Here is a 14,655-nt window from a genome sequence, read left to right as displayed (position 1 = left end):
TGCCTGGTCTCCTGTTTCACGCCACATGTGGCAAGGGGGGGGGCTGCGTGCGGGCCTCCCTGCACTACCCAGAGGAACAAGTGGGTCCCAGGCTGTAATTAGGCTTCAGGAAGTCAACAGACAGCTAAAACATCAGGGTCTGACTCAGGACTTTGAGATGTGGAGCGAAGTCCAGGGCTACTGTGCTTCGGTCCCTCCCGTTTCAGTTGCCGTGAGCCGCTCCTGTTCTGTACTCATCACTCTGAGTCTCTGTCTGTCCAACTTAAAAACAGCATTTTTAAGTGTTTGTTTGCTTTTAATTTGGCTTCACACAGCTTCCACCAGCCCTGGAGGCTGAAGCATTTCCTGCAGGAACAGCAGAAGTGCCTCTGGGCTGCCCACCGGCCCCTCCTTTGTTCGGAGCCAGAATTCAGCTCAGTTCCCTCAAGTGGTGTGTGTGCCTGTTGGATGACCGTGCCCAAGTAAGCGCTCCAGGGTGGGGGGCCCCACCCATGGGCCTCCTGGGGGTTCCTATTAGATGAGGGCTATGAGAACTAGGCCCTCATCGTAGCCCATCTAGAGTTGAGTCTCTAGCCTAGAACTTTCGAAGTTGTTAAAACCTGTGTCTATGAGCCCTCAGAGAGTTGAGTCTGTACTTGGACAGAGCAGGAAAGAAGAGGTCTCTTTCGGTGACCTCCCTGCAGGGGCGTCAGCTCCAGGATGCTGATCCCAAAGGGCACATTACTTCCCTTCTCCCTCCTTTTTCTCATCGCCTCCAGGGATGAGGGTTGGAGAATCCCACTGCTGTGGACTAATGTCTGCCTAGAGAGAGGCTGTGCTCTCTCAGGGGAAGATCTACTTGGTAGCTCCCTTCAGGTGTCTGATTGAGGTGGACTTCTGTGGGGTCTCAAGGCATGTTTTCACTGTGATAAATTTGTGTTACTCTCCAGGGTGGAGGTGCGGGGAGAGGGGCAGGGGCAGGCAGGTTCTACCCAGCTCCCCAGCTGCATGAGTTTGAATCTCTATCCCGACATTTGCTAACTGCATGGACAGGTGACTCAGTGATCTCTGAGTGATGCTTCCTCATCCCTAAATGAAGATACTAGTGCTTAGAGAACGGTGGTGATTAAATAAAATAAAGTGGGAAGCATTTAGCACAGTCCCTGCCATATAGTAAGGGTCTGTAAATGTTAGTTCCCTGACTGTGGTTGGTTGATGGTAGTGATGGCCACCATCGGTTCCCTGGGGTCAAGACAGGTCAGTATGAAAGAACACCCTGACTGATTAGTGAGGTCTGCATGAGCATTGGAGTGGCAGCCTCCTGCAGGTATTTATTATCTTTGGGTTGCTTCTGCTGCTGTGCTGTGTTTAATCACGTCCAACTCTTAGCGACCCCAAGGACTGCAGCCTGCCAGGCTCCTCTGTCCATAGATTTTTTTTCCAGACAAGAATAGTGGGGTGGGTTGACATTTCTTCCTCCAGACAATCTTTCCGGCTCAGGAACTGAACCCACATCTCCTGCGTCTCCTGCATGGCAGGTGAATTCTTTACCACTGAGCCATCGGGGAAGCTCACCATCTTCAGGCTAGATAATATTTAAAGTCTCTTTGGTTTTTAATGGTCCATGACTAACGGCATTTGTTTTAAGACACAGCCATGCCACCCAGAGTCCAAGTTACTTAGGGTGGTCATGGGAGAAGGAAGATGTGTTTTAAAATTTTCTTGTCTGGGTTTTTCACCCAGGAAACTGAAAACTGGTTAGTCTGGTCTAAAGTCCTGCCCACTGCAAACATGTTGGCCACTATGGCCCAAACAAGCAAACAACCTGAAACCTTAGAAAACAATAGATGGAAAGAAAAGTGGAGGAAGGATTAACATAAAATTCAGTTTCCTTTGGGAGGAGAGAAGGCAATTCCACTGAGGTGAGTAATATTCTTGGTAATATTCTATTTTTTAAGCTGGCTATTAAGTATTTGGGTGTGTAGTATGTGAATATTTTGGGGATATTCACAAAGTTGTGCAACCATCACCACGATCAATTTTAGAAAATTTCCATTACCCCCAGAAGAAACCCCATAAGCATTTCTCTCTAAGCCTCCCAGCTCTAAACAACAAGTAATCTACTTTCTCTCTGTAGAAATTTACCTATTCTGAACTTTTCATATAAGTGTGGTCATACAGTGTGATATTTCATGGTTGGCTTCTTTCTCTTAGCACGTTTTCAAAGATCGTCCTTTTGGTAGCATATATCAGTACTTCACTCCTTTCTAGTGCTGAATATTATTCCATTATGTGGATAGACCACATTTTATTTATCCATTTATCAATTGATAGACATTTGGGTTGTTTCCACTTTCTGGCTGTTATGAATAATACCACTATGAATATTCATGTACAAGTATTTGTGTCCACATGTATTTTTACTTCTCTTGGGCATATACCTAGGAATGGAATTGCTGTTATATGATAAGTCAGTGTTTAACATTTTGAGAAACTGCCAAACTGCTTCTCAAAGTAACTGTACTGTTTTACATTCCAATGTATACAGCAACGTATAAAGGGCTGGGTTTCTTCACATCCATGCCAACACTTGTTATTGTCTTTTTTAATACAGCCACCCTAGTCAGGATAGAGTGGTATTTCATTGTGTTTTTATTTGCATTTCCCTCATGGGCAGTGATATTGATCATCTTTGCCTGTGTTTAGTGGCTGTGTGTATATCTTTTTTGGAGAAAGGCCTGTTCAGATCCTTTGTACCTTTATTTGTCTTTTTATTATTGAGCTATATGTGTTCTTTATATATTCTAGATACAAGACCCTTATCAAATACAATTTGCAAAATTTTTTCTCCCATTTTGTGGGAGAAAATTTTTTTTCTTTTCCGTTTCTTGATCAAGACTTTGGTCTTTTTTTTTTTTTTAATGTATTTATTTATTTATTTGGATACGCTGAGTCTTAGTTGAGGGACATGGGATTGTCAACCTTCACTGTGGCATGAGGAATCTTTTTTCTTTTTTAAGTTGTGGCATATGGGACCTAGTTCTCTGACCAGGGGTTGAACCTGGGCACCCTGCATTGGAACCTTGGAGTCTTAGCCACTGGACCACCAGGGAAATCCCAAGACTTTGGTCTTGAAACACAAAAATTTTTAGTTTTGACGGCGTCAAGTTTATCCACATTTTTCTTTTGTGTCTGTGTGTTTTTGATGTCACAGCTAAGAAACCATTGCGTGACCCAAGGTCATAAAGATTTTCCTGTGTTTTTCCTGAGAGTTTTATAGTTCTAGTTTTTATATTCAGGTATTTGATCCATTTTTTACTAAATTCTTTGCATATGGTATGAGATAAAGATCCAACCTCATTAATTTGCGTATAGATACAATGTATTTATGACCTAATCTCAGAAGTGACTTCCATGATTTCTGCCATATTCTATAAACCACACAGGCCAGTCGTCTTACAATATGGAGAGACTACACATCCCCCTCTAGTCATGAAGACTATGAGGCACAGGACATAATCTTGGAAGCTGGTTACCATACCACAGACTTTCAATATTCATAAATTAGAAAAATCCCTTGATATTACCTTTACTGAATAACAGAAACGAGATTACAGGATACTCCCTCAGCTATACATGATAGCTAACCTCTTCCTTCATTATTGATTTTCTTTCTTATGTATCCTGGTAATATTAACACTTGTCATTTCTTGGTCAACTGTTTGGTTCCAGTCAATATTCCTAACCATTATTTCTAGTCCCCACCTATTACTGGTTACTACATGCAAGGGATTTTTAAAATAGACTTTTAAAATAATTAATCTTATTTTTGGCTGTGCTGGGTCTTCATTCCTGCATGCAGGTTGCTCTAGTTGTAGAGAGGAGCTACTCTCTAATTGTGTTGCGCAGGCTTCTCATTGTGGTGAATTCTCTTATTGCAGAGCACAGACTTCAGGAGAGGTGGCACACAGGCTTAGTTGCCCTGTGGCATTCGGAAACTTCCAAGACCAGGGATCAAACCCATGTCCCCTGCTTTAGCAGGCGGATTCTTATCCACTGTACCACCAGGAATGTTTTTTATACCCATTAATCGAGAAAGGAAATGAAGGAGTTAAATGACTTGTCCAAGATCACCCACCCAGCCAGGAAGTGGTAGTCAAGTTCTAAAACCTTGACTTATGAGGCTTCAGAGTCCTTCCTTCCACCCTCCCCAAATGCTGCCCGAAAGTGTCCTCTGAGGGCATATCGGGTCTGCTTCTGCCTGCTTCTCTGCTCCCTCCATGCCACTTCAACCTGCTCATTCTTAAAATCAGCATCCTCAAAATGCTCAGACATAGATGCTGAGGTATCCTCAGCATTAGTTTGCATTAGATCAAGTGCAAGTTCTGGAAAGTGGGTGGGGTGTTGGTGCCAGGTCCCAGGGGGCCTGCTCAGTTCAGCTGCCATTCTCATTGCCACAGCAGATTTCTGAGGTGTGTGCCAAAGTACAAACAGAATCCAAGTACATTTTTATTTGCATTTTATAGTTTATTTTGAATAGCCGAGCTCCTTAATAGTCATCCAAAGTGTATTATTTTCCTTTAAAAGCACACTTTAAAATGTTTCACAGCATCAAATACAATTTTATTATATCTTAGAATCAAAGTGTTTTCTAAAACTAATGTCTGATTTTATGACTCAAGACTATGGGAAAATAAGCTGAGTTACACAGTCAAAAATTACATTACTGGATACTTCTATGTGTAGTGGGTATGATATGCTCCCCGCTTTCTTTCCTTCATTTCAGGGGAGTCAGAGACGAGCTGATGGACGTACCGACTACAGGACTGTTTTTGATTCCCAAAGAAACTGAAAGCCATTTTCAAGCATTAAATTCTTTGTACCTTTTTGAAAAGATGAGACATCACAATCTGGATCTTTTTCACTATAAGTATTTGCCAATAAAACACAAACAAAAAAACCAGCTCATGTTTCTCTCCTTTAAAACACACACAGCAAACCACACAGGCAGGGATTCTCATTGTGCTCTAGTCCTTCCCAGCTCACCTCCTAACCCCTGGGGATTTTATGTTTCCAGGGAGGGGCAGCATATTGGAGATCTAATTCACCCAACAAACTTCAGGAAAAAAACAAAAGTGGGTTTTTTAATAGCCATGAAATGGCTCATTCATTTTGCTGTATTCAGTTGCTTCATGGCCCTCAGGTGACTCTCAAGTCCCTCCAGGTCACAAAAACAAGCTTGTCGTTTCTGAGGGATGCCTGCAGCTGCAGAGGGCATTCTGAACGAAGGCACCCCTTGTTGTCACTGTTGTTGTTCAGTCGCTCAGTTGTGTCCAACTCTTTGCGACCCCATGGACTGCAGCACACCAGGCTTCCCTGTCCTTCACCATCTCCTAGAGTTTGCTCAGACTCATGTCCATTGAGTCGGTGATGCCATGCAACCATTTCATCCTCTGCTGCCCCCTTTACAAGAGATCCTCGATGAGGCTGGAAGGCAGCAGCTTGCTGAGATCACTGCAGAGCCTCCCAGCTGGCCTTCCTGCCTCCCAATCTCCCTAACTCTGCCCAGATTCCACTTTACAGAGAGCCCTTTGGAAAAATTCCAGTGTTTCTCTTCCCAGCACAAAATCATACTGATTCCAAGAAGGGAGACAATCAGGCATTACTGAAACTGATTGGTGTCATTTCCAGGGTTCCGAAGAGCTCTGGCACCATAGTTCTTTATGTCTTCATGCAGAGAAGAATTCAACGAGAGCAAAGTGGTAGATAAGAAGTGATTTATTAGAATAAGACACTTGGGAGGTTTACAAGCAGGCGAGTGAGAAATGTTGCACCCCCAAGAACTTAGTGGCTAAACTTTTATAATCAAAGGAAAAATGGGGAAGGGGAGAAGACCTTCTTTGTCTTTCTTGAGAAGATGTCACATTTCCATCACCAGTTCCTCCCCCATATAGAGCAGGGAAGTTTATTTGTCCCTCCCTATATGGTCAGGCCAGGACTGTCATAACACTTTGGGAAAATATTTTTAAGTCTCAGTACAATGAGAGTCTTTCATTTTGAAAAGTTACCTTCCCATAAATGATTGTTTTTTATGTGCACAGAGCCTGTTTTGATGGTCATTACCCTGATGACATCACTGGGCAGGCTGTAGGCCTTATTTTCTCCAACTGTTTTATTGTTTGAGGGCATTGTGCAAAGAACATGTCTTAGGGGATAAACAACATGTTTTGGGGGTTACTAACTCACTGAACTCACTGGGCAGGATGTAGGTCTCAAGTTCAGTTCAATTCAGTCGCTCAGTCGTGTCCGACTTTGTGCAACCCCATGGACTGCAACACGCCAGGCCTCTTGTCCATCACCAATTCCCGGAGTTTACCCAAACTCATGTCCATTGAGTTGGTGAACCCATCCAACCATCTAATCCTGTGTCGTCCCCTTCTCCTCCTACCGTTAATCTTTCCCAGAATCACAGTCTTTTCAAATGAGTCAGCTCTTTGCATCAGGTGGCCAAAGTATTGGAGTTTCAGCTTCAACATCAGTCCTTCCAATGAACACCCAGGACTGATCTCGTTTAGGATGGACTGGTTGGATCTCCATGCTGTCCAAGGGACTCTCAAGAGTCTTCTCCAACACTACAGTTCAAAAACATCAATTCTTCGGTGCTCAGCTTTCTTTATAGTCCAATTCTCACATCCATACATGACCACTGGAAAAACCATGGCCTTGACTAGACAGACCTTTGTTGGCAAAGCAATGTCTCTGCTTTTTAATATGTTGTCTAGGTTGGTCATAACTTTCCTTCCAAGGAGTAAGCGTCTTTTAATTTCATGGCTACAGTCACCATCTGCAGTGATTTTGGAGCCCCAAAAAATAAAGTCAGCCACTGTTTCCACTGTTTCCCCATCTATTTGCCATGAAGTGATGAGGCTGGGTGCCATGATCTTAGTTTTCTGAATGTTGAGCTTTCAGCCAACTTTTTCACTCTCCTCTTTCCCTTTCATCAAGAGGTTCTTTAGTTCTTCACTTTCTGCCATAAGGGTAGTGTCATCTTCATATCTGAGGTTATTGATGTTTCTCCCGGCAATCTTGATTCCAGCTTGTGCTTCCTCCAGCGCAGTGTTTCTCATGATGTACTCTGCATATAAGTCAAATAAGCAAGGTGACAATATACAGCCTTGACGTACTCCTTTTCCTATTTGGAACCAGTCTGTCTCATGTTACCACTGTTTTATTGTTTTGGGGCATGGCTTGTGTTTCTGTTGCATGGTTTTGTTGTTAAGCAAAGCCTGCTTGGTTTTGTGGTTAAGCAAACCTGCTTTCTCGAGTAATTACTAACTTATAAGGGTCTTCCATATATTTCTACTTAAAATCCCCTAGTGGGATTAACTATTTAATCACCTATTTAGTCTCTTTATTCTGTCCCTATCATTATGACCCTCCTGAAGTAGTCTGGGGGGTGAGGGGAGAATCAAACCTGAATCTGATGACAATTTTAGCTCTAGCTCCTAATTTACAGGAGACACAGATAGAAGCACGCGTTAATGACACCAGAGACACGCAAAATTCAGATTGTAGAAACTATAGGGCAAATGACCAGTGTGAAATGAAATATTTCCTGCCATGTTAGTGGGCAAAAATATGTCACAGCTCTACATGATTGTAGCTCTTCAAATGTGAATTTCTGAGCCACGCCAGCAAGCAGTACCGCTTCCTGCATGAGGAACTTAAGGATGTCACAATCATCAGCAATTACAGCCCTTCAGTGTGACCCAGAAGGCCCTAAGGAAATTCAAGAAAGAGAAAAATATCTCTTTAAATATGCAAGATGCTAGCCCCAAAGAGCTGAGATACATATGAAAGGGAAAACTTCAATAATCCCAGACTCTTGTATCTTCCTATGCATAAAAGAACACTAAATTCTTTAACTTGATATCTGGTTTTCCTTAATTAGCAATAATCTTTGATGTTCAGACTGCCTGCTCCCTTGTTTATAGCCTGACTCCCTTTCCCACCTCCTTGGAACAGTTTCTCAGGGCTACTGACATGCTGTCTCCCAGGCCTGGAGTCCTTAACATTCCCACCAAATGAAATAACTCTCTAATTTTAGATTGTGACCAATTTTTTAGTTGACACTAGGTTTCTTCAACAAAAACTGGAAGAGAATGAAAAAAGAGAAAGAAATGAAAGGGGAGCCTATGATTTAAAAGAGACTATAAAGACCAATTTACAAACCGTATATAGATCCCTAATCAAAGAAGCAAACTCTTAATAAAAGTAGGCAAATGTGAGCATTTGACTGTATAGTTGACATTAAGGACATATTGTTAAACATTTTAGAGGACTTCAGTTTGTGAGTTTGTTTTTTCCCAATAATCCTTATCTTTTAGAGACACATACTGAATGTTTACAACTGAAACAATATAATGTCTGGAATTTGTGTCAAAGTAATTCAGGAGAGTGGGAAGGGATGGAGGAATAGCTGAACTAAGACTGGCCATGAGTTGGTCATCACTGAAGGAGGGCATTTTGAGTCTGTTATATTGTGTCCATTATTTTTGGTATATTTGGAAAATTTCTATAATAAATAATTTTTTAAATGATCTGATGGGTCCCTTTTGGTCTAGATCAGCAGTGAGGGATCTCACTGAGACTCTGATTAAAATATAGGGAGTCTCCCTTTTAAAAATATGTGTGTACAATCAGCTATTTCCATACAATCTGGGAGATCAGATTCCTGTCACCCCTACACTGAATGTCAAGTTTGAGTATTAACCAGTGCTCTTTGCGGTCTGGTCCCAACTACTTCTTCAGCTTCTCTCCACCATCTGCTGCAGGCTACCCACACCTGCTCCTGCACACTTTTGTCTGAAAACTGTCCTAAGAAGGCCCTCGTCAAATCACCCTCCCTTCTGTGGTTCTCTTTCACCAGCAGCCACCCACTGCATGCCCAAAATTCTCCAGCACCCTGCCCTCCCGCGGGTGGCTCATTCCCTAGTTCCTACCAGCCCCGTACTAGAAGCCTGGGCTAGCAGGTTTGTTCCTGTTATACCACGAGCTCTCCCAGGGCCAATTCACTGTTTGCTTTCCTGTGCTGAGCCCAGAGCTTTGCACAGAGCCAATAAATGTTGGTTAAAATGAATTCAGTGGAAAATGTAAAGCCCCAGGGTCAGGGGAGAGCTAATGAGATCTCACAGCTCAAATACTACTTGTCAGAGCAGGAGAATAAAACGCTGAGCTCACTGAGAGCTGGTGAGCCAGTCTCAGTGGCATTTGTCAAATGCGAAGTCTGTGTCTCAGGGTAGCAGGGGTGGAGGTGGGGGCCGGCAAGGCCTCAGCCTACAGGGATTCTGCTCTTGACCTCAGCCAAAAGGTGAAGACAGAAAGAGATTCACTCAGTCATGTCCAACTCTTTGCAACCCCACAGACTGTAGCCTGCCAGGTTCCTCTGTCCATGGAGTTCTCCAAGCAAGAATACTGGGGTGTGTTGTGATTCTCTTCTCCAGGGGATCTTCCCAACCCAGCCAAAAGGTAAAGGCTCCCTAAGTCTGGGAGCCAATTCAATGGCTCCAATTCAATTCCCATGGCCGGTGCTTCATTCTCCCCCTTGAGTCCAGGGAGAATGTGTCTGTGGGTGAGGAAGGGGCCCTTGGGCAGGGGGCAGTCAAGCTGCTCCTTAAGGTGTGTGCTGGCCTGCAAATCTGGCAACCACACACCCAGTCCTGTGCGCCCACTCCCACAGCTCTCACCCCTCCCGTCCTCCTGAGCTGCAAATACATGTGTGAGCTCAGCCTCATTCACCCCTCTGTGTACATTAGTGCAATTTACTGGGCTGAGGTGAGATGGAGGACTGAATGATGCACGTTCAGGAGACAGCCTGAGACCCAAGGCTTCTGGGACTGCAGAAGCAGGATGTCAAAGAAGAGTTCAGAGAGCTGGGGGAGGTTTCATCTAGGGCAGACAGAGTGGCTGAAACTCAGAAAGAAGCCACCAGGCCCCAGGGGAGTGAGCACAGGGCTCCATCAGGAAGAGACCCAGCCAATGACAGGGCCCAAAGGTGGATCTCAAAGGGGCTCAGATCCCCCACCACCCATCATGGCATTTGCCTGGCACTTGGTATTTCTTTTAAACAGTTTACCTTTCCTGATTTTCAAAGGTACATCTAGGCTTGAAAAAGACGGGAGTGGGCCAAAGGAAAATACGATGACTTCTCTGAGCTTATCTCAATGGCTAAATCACAGTGTTAGGTACAGTCTGGGCTACTGCAAACAAAGATTCCCTTAACCTTGGTTTCCCTGAATGCACTGGAAAGGGAACCATTTTCTTGAGCACAGTACTGAGGTGTAGCCCTGGGCACTGCACCTGTTATCTTTGGAAATCTTCTTGATCATCCTCTGGGGGACATAATGTCATTCCCACTTTTTGGCTGAGAACACTGAATCTCAGCGAGTAAACTAAGTAGTTAAGTCCCTTTCCAAGGAGACAAGGTTAGCAGGTAGAGGCACCAGGATCAGAAGTCAGGTCTGACGTGCTTAGACACCCAGGGCCAGTCACACCATCATTTTCTAAACGTGGTTGTTGCCTTTCAGGCAATGCGACTCCAACATTCTTCAGGGAACTTTCTATGCCTTGAGAATCACTCCCTCAGCTCTCACCACAGTAATGTAGCTCAAACACCAGCTGGTATTAAATACCAATTCTCACAAATGTAGCTTAGTACAGATAGGGAACTGTCCATCCAAGCCAAAAGGGGAGCCAACAGGGAAGCTGACCCCAGGAGCTGAGTGGGGTCACGCTTACCGCTCCAGGCTTGGCCAGGGTTTGCTCTCTCTGAGCAACGAGGCGAGAACTGCTAGGAGGCAGCCCTTTGATATCTGTTCCAGGAGTGGCTCTTCCCCTCCAGGGCCTCTCAGTCCCGAGGCAAGGTTTCTGATCCCCTAATTCCTCTCTTCCCCTTCTGTCACTAGCGTCTTAGGACAGACACCCAAATTGTGTTCCAGTCTTAGTCACACTCACATTCTCTGACAGATCTGGAAATTGCTCTTATTAATCTCTCATTATCTCATCAGCCATGTGGTCTCAACTTGCCCCATTTTGTCCTTCAAAGCTGTGCACTGCCCCTCCCTCCTTCCCAGGGTGCAAGAAAGGGTGTAATGAAGAATGCACTCAGGAGGGGGGCTGAGGTCGTTTCCTGCCCTCCTGTTCTTCTCTGTGGAACTTTAATTCTCGTTATTCATTCTCACATTTTTTCTTTAATCATAGATCTCCATAGCCTGACGTGCATACTTACCTTTTTTTTTTCTCTTTGCTCTTTGAAAACTTTCATGGTCACTTCCCAAGTCTCCTGAGCCTGTTCCGCCCAGAGCTCGTCCTGTGTGTATTTTCTATGATTTCCTTTGTTGCAATTTTAACTCTTCAATAGCAATTCCAACATCTGGAGCAGAGCCCACCTTTCTAGCCTCTGAGCCTGGTCGTTCTCCCTGGAAAATGGCCCCAAACTCCAAAACCTCGGCTTCTTCATTTGTCTTAATAGCAACGCCCCCTGCCATTGCACAGTTGTGTTACAATTTTCAAAGCCTGTCTGCTGTCCCAGGTAATCCTCCCGGTAACCCCATGACTGTTTCACAGAAGGGAAACTGAGTTTCAGTGGCCATGGAAGGTTGCACAGCTGTAGTAAGAGGCGACCCTTCAGGGTCAAACCAGTAAGACCTGGGAGAGCCCAGTTCCCACAGCCAGATATCCCTCCCTGGAGCAAGATTCCCCCAGCACAGTCTGTCCTCTTGTCCTGGAACTTGCCTGTGCAGTTGGAACACACGAAGTGTGTGTCTTGTTGTGGGGAGGGCAGGACTGGGAGAACTGCCTGTGTGTGCCCAAGGGAATGTGGCTCCAAGGCAGTCTCCAGCAGAACCGGGGTGGAGGCTGAAGCTGTGGGTCTGAGAGGTAGCGAAGTGTCTTAAACCAAGGGCTGTGGTGAAGGGCAAAGGGGAACTGGCAGAAGGGTCAGCAGACAGCTTTGGATATAAAAGCAGGGCAGTTAAGGAGATGAAATCTCCAAACAATAGCCATCCTATTCATAGCTTTGCCCACCTATCCCCTTTTTTTCCTTGTTGGTCTGGCGCTGTTTATCTTGAATTAGCTACAGAGGCAGAGGAAGTTTCAAAGATCGTACAAAGATGTATCAAGCTTCATTTTGCAGATCTTCATACCAAAAGGTAGTGCACAATGTCACCCAGTTTCCCCCAGTGGCTGTGCAACGATAGGACAATACTGAAGCCAGGAAACCGACACTGGGACAGCCTGTGCCATTGTCTCACGCGTGCAGATTTATGTGACCAAGATACAAAACCATCCCATCCTTGCAAAGAGTATGGCTTCTCTTCTGCTCCAATTGCTGTGCTAAGTATCATCTCCTTTACTTCCTGTAACACCCACCCTACCAGACAGGGACAGTAATTATCTCCATTTCTCACATCAGAAGACTGAGGTGATGGTCAGGTTCCTCACCCAGGAGCAAGCAGTAAAGAGAGAGAACTCGAGTGGGGTCTCTGTGTCCCCATCAGATAGCCAACCATGTGGTCATATCTCTGAGCACAGGTCATGAGGCCCTTTTAGTCTAAGTCAGCTGGGAGTCAAGTGAGCTTGGACTTGACTTGGAACTCAAGAGACCAAGAAGAACATCATCTGGGTCTGCCTTGTCTGATTCATCACCAGAACTTGATGTTCCTCTGGTTTACATTAACAAAACTTCAGGGAGGAAAGTGGTTGGTGGAAGATGGTGGAAGATAGTGGAAGAGCTATACAATTTAAGAAGTCTGTACTATCAACTCTAAATCAGAGAATGAATTTGTAAGGGACTGAATTTCTCCTGGAGAATAAGGAAGGGCAAGCATTAGAAGAGGTGTGAGCCAGAGGCTGTAATGAAAGAAGGATGGGCCTAGTGGCATTGAGGTTGGGAGGGGGCATTGCCAAAAGTCTCTAGGGGCGGGACAGGAGAGCTGAAGCTCCTATAATGCTTGTTCAGGCAGGAACCATTGACACACAAGTTCCTGCAAATCTCAATCTCTTTCCTACCATGGCAGCAGTAGCCCTGCTCAGAGCAGACTCTTGGAGTACTTGCCCCAGTTTCTGCCTCAACAACTTTATTTTGTAAAAGAAGAACTTTTCCACTTGCATCATCAACTGACTTGGAGGTATCAAAACTTGATGCCACGTTTCACCACCACTGGGTCTAGCCAGGCAAAACAGACAAAGGGCCAGGACCTGTGAGCAATCCAGTGTGCTGGACCTAAAGGAAGACTCCTGAACAGTAAAAAGTGGGATTTAAGTCATCATGTATGGACTTATGGATTCATCATATATTTCATAGCATACATGCATGGGTTCATATAATAACATGGATATGGATTCACTCATATGGACTTATGGATTTATTCCACCCTACCCAACCTGTAGGACTTCCCAGGTGGCTCAGAGTAAAGAATCCACCTGCAATGCAGGAGACATGGGTTCAATCCCTAGGTCAGGAAGATCCCCTAGAAAAGGGAAATGGCAACCCACTTCAGTATTCTTGCCTGGGAAATCTTGCCATGGACAGAGGAGATTGGTGGGCTACAGTCCAGGGGTTGCGAAAGAGTCAGACATGACTTAGCAACTGAAACAATAACAACAAACCCAAGTTATAAGCTTTAGTCCTTATTTAGCACAACCAGAATGCAACTCCTTTTTCTAGAACATAAAATCCCCAGGCCATTAGCCATCCTAGACCCGTTTGATGAACTTCCTCCCTTGTGTGAGTTCCCTCACAAGGCAAGCAGATTTTCTCTCATTTAGTTGATCCCTGTTGTGGCCTTCATTTCCCCTTTAATAACTTCTTTCTCTCTCCCTCCAGGAAATCAGTACAAAATATAAGTGAAATGATGAGAAATCTCAGGTATATTTTCTCTTTTTCTTCCCAGCATGAATTCTTTACTTTTGAAACAAATGAGTTGTAACATGTCACAGCTGATTACGACAGTGCAGTTTGAGAACCAACCAGCCTCCATTATTTTCCCTGCAGTATGGGTCACAGTTTTCTAACATCAAATGCAAGGGGATCAGAGACTCTACTACGCTGACCGTGATCAGAATCTCTGTGTAGTTAGCGTGGCTGCTGGCAGAACATCACTAATTTTGAGATGCCCTTAAGGCAGTTTCTACCTTGTGCTTCCCTGGTGGCTCAGATGGTAAAGAATCTGGCTGCAGAGTGGAGAGACATGGATTCAATTCCTGGGTTGGGAAGATCCCCTGGAGGAGGGCATGGCAACCCACTTCAGCATTCTTGCCTGGAGAAACCCCATGGACAGTGGAGTCTGGCGGGCTACAGCCCATGGAGTAGCAAAGAGTTGGACACGACTGAGCAACTAAGCACAGCATAAACGTGATGATGCTGTTTGGTGAGACAGAGCTTGTGGAAGTAGCTCGGTGTGGCCGTTCACATAGCCATTACTTACACATAACTTTTTTCCCTTCTCTTTTTATGGCTGCAACATTTTATAGTTACATGTTAATCACATTTTCTACTTCCTTCTCCACTAAGCTCAGCCCAGGCAGTGATCTGTTTAAGAGCTTCCTCTCAGCATGAAGCAAGGATGCCTGAATTCTTGGTTGACAGCAGTTTGTAGACTTGGAAGCTTTCCCTCT

This window comes from Oryx dammah, unplaced genomic scaffold (assembly GCF_014754425.2).
Source record: "Oryx dammah isolate SB20612 unplaced genomic scaffold, SCBI_Odam_1.1 HiC_scaffold_14, whole genome shotgun sequence".
Lineage (NCBI taxonomy): Eukaryota > Metazoa > Chordata > Mammalia > Artiodactyla > Bovidae > Oryx > Oryx dammah.
The sequence above is the reverse complement of the archived record's forward strand: the minus strand, read 5'-3'. Positions refer to the sequence as shown.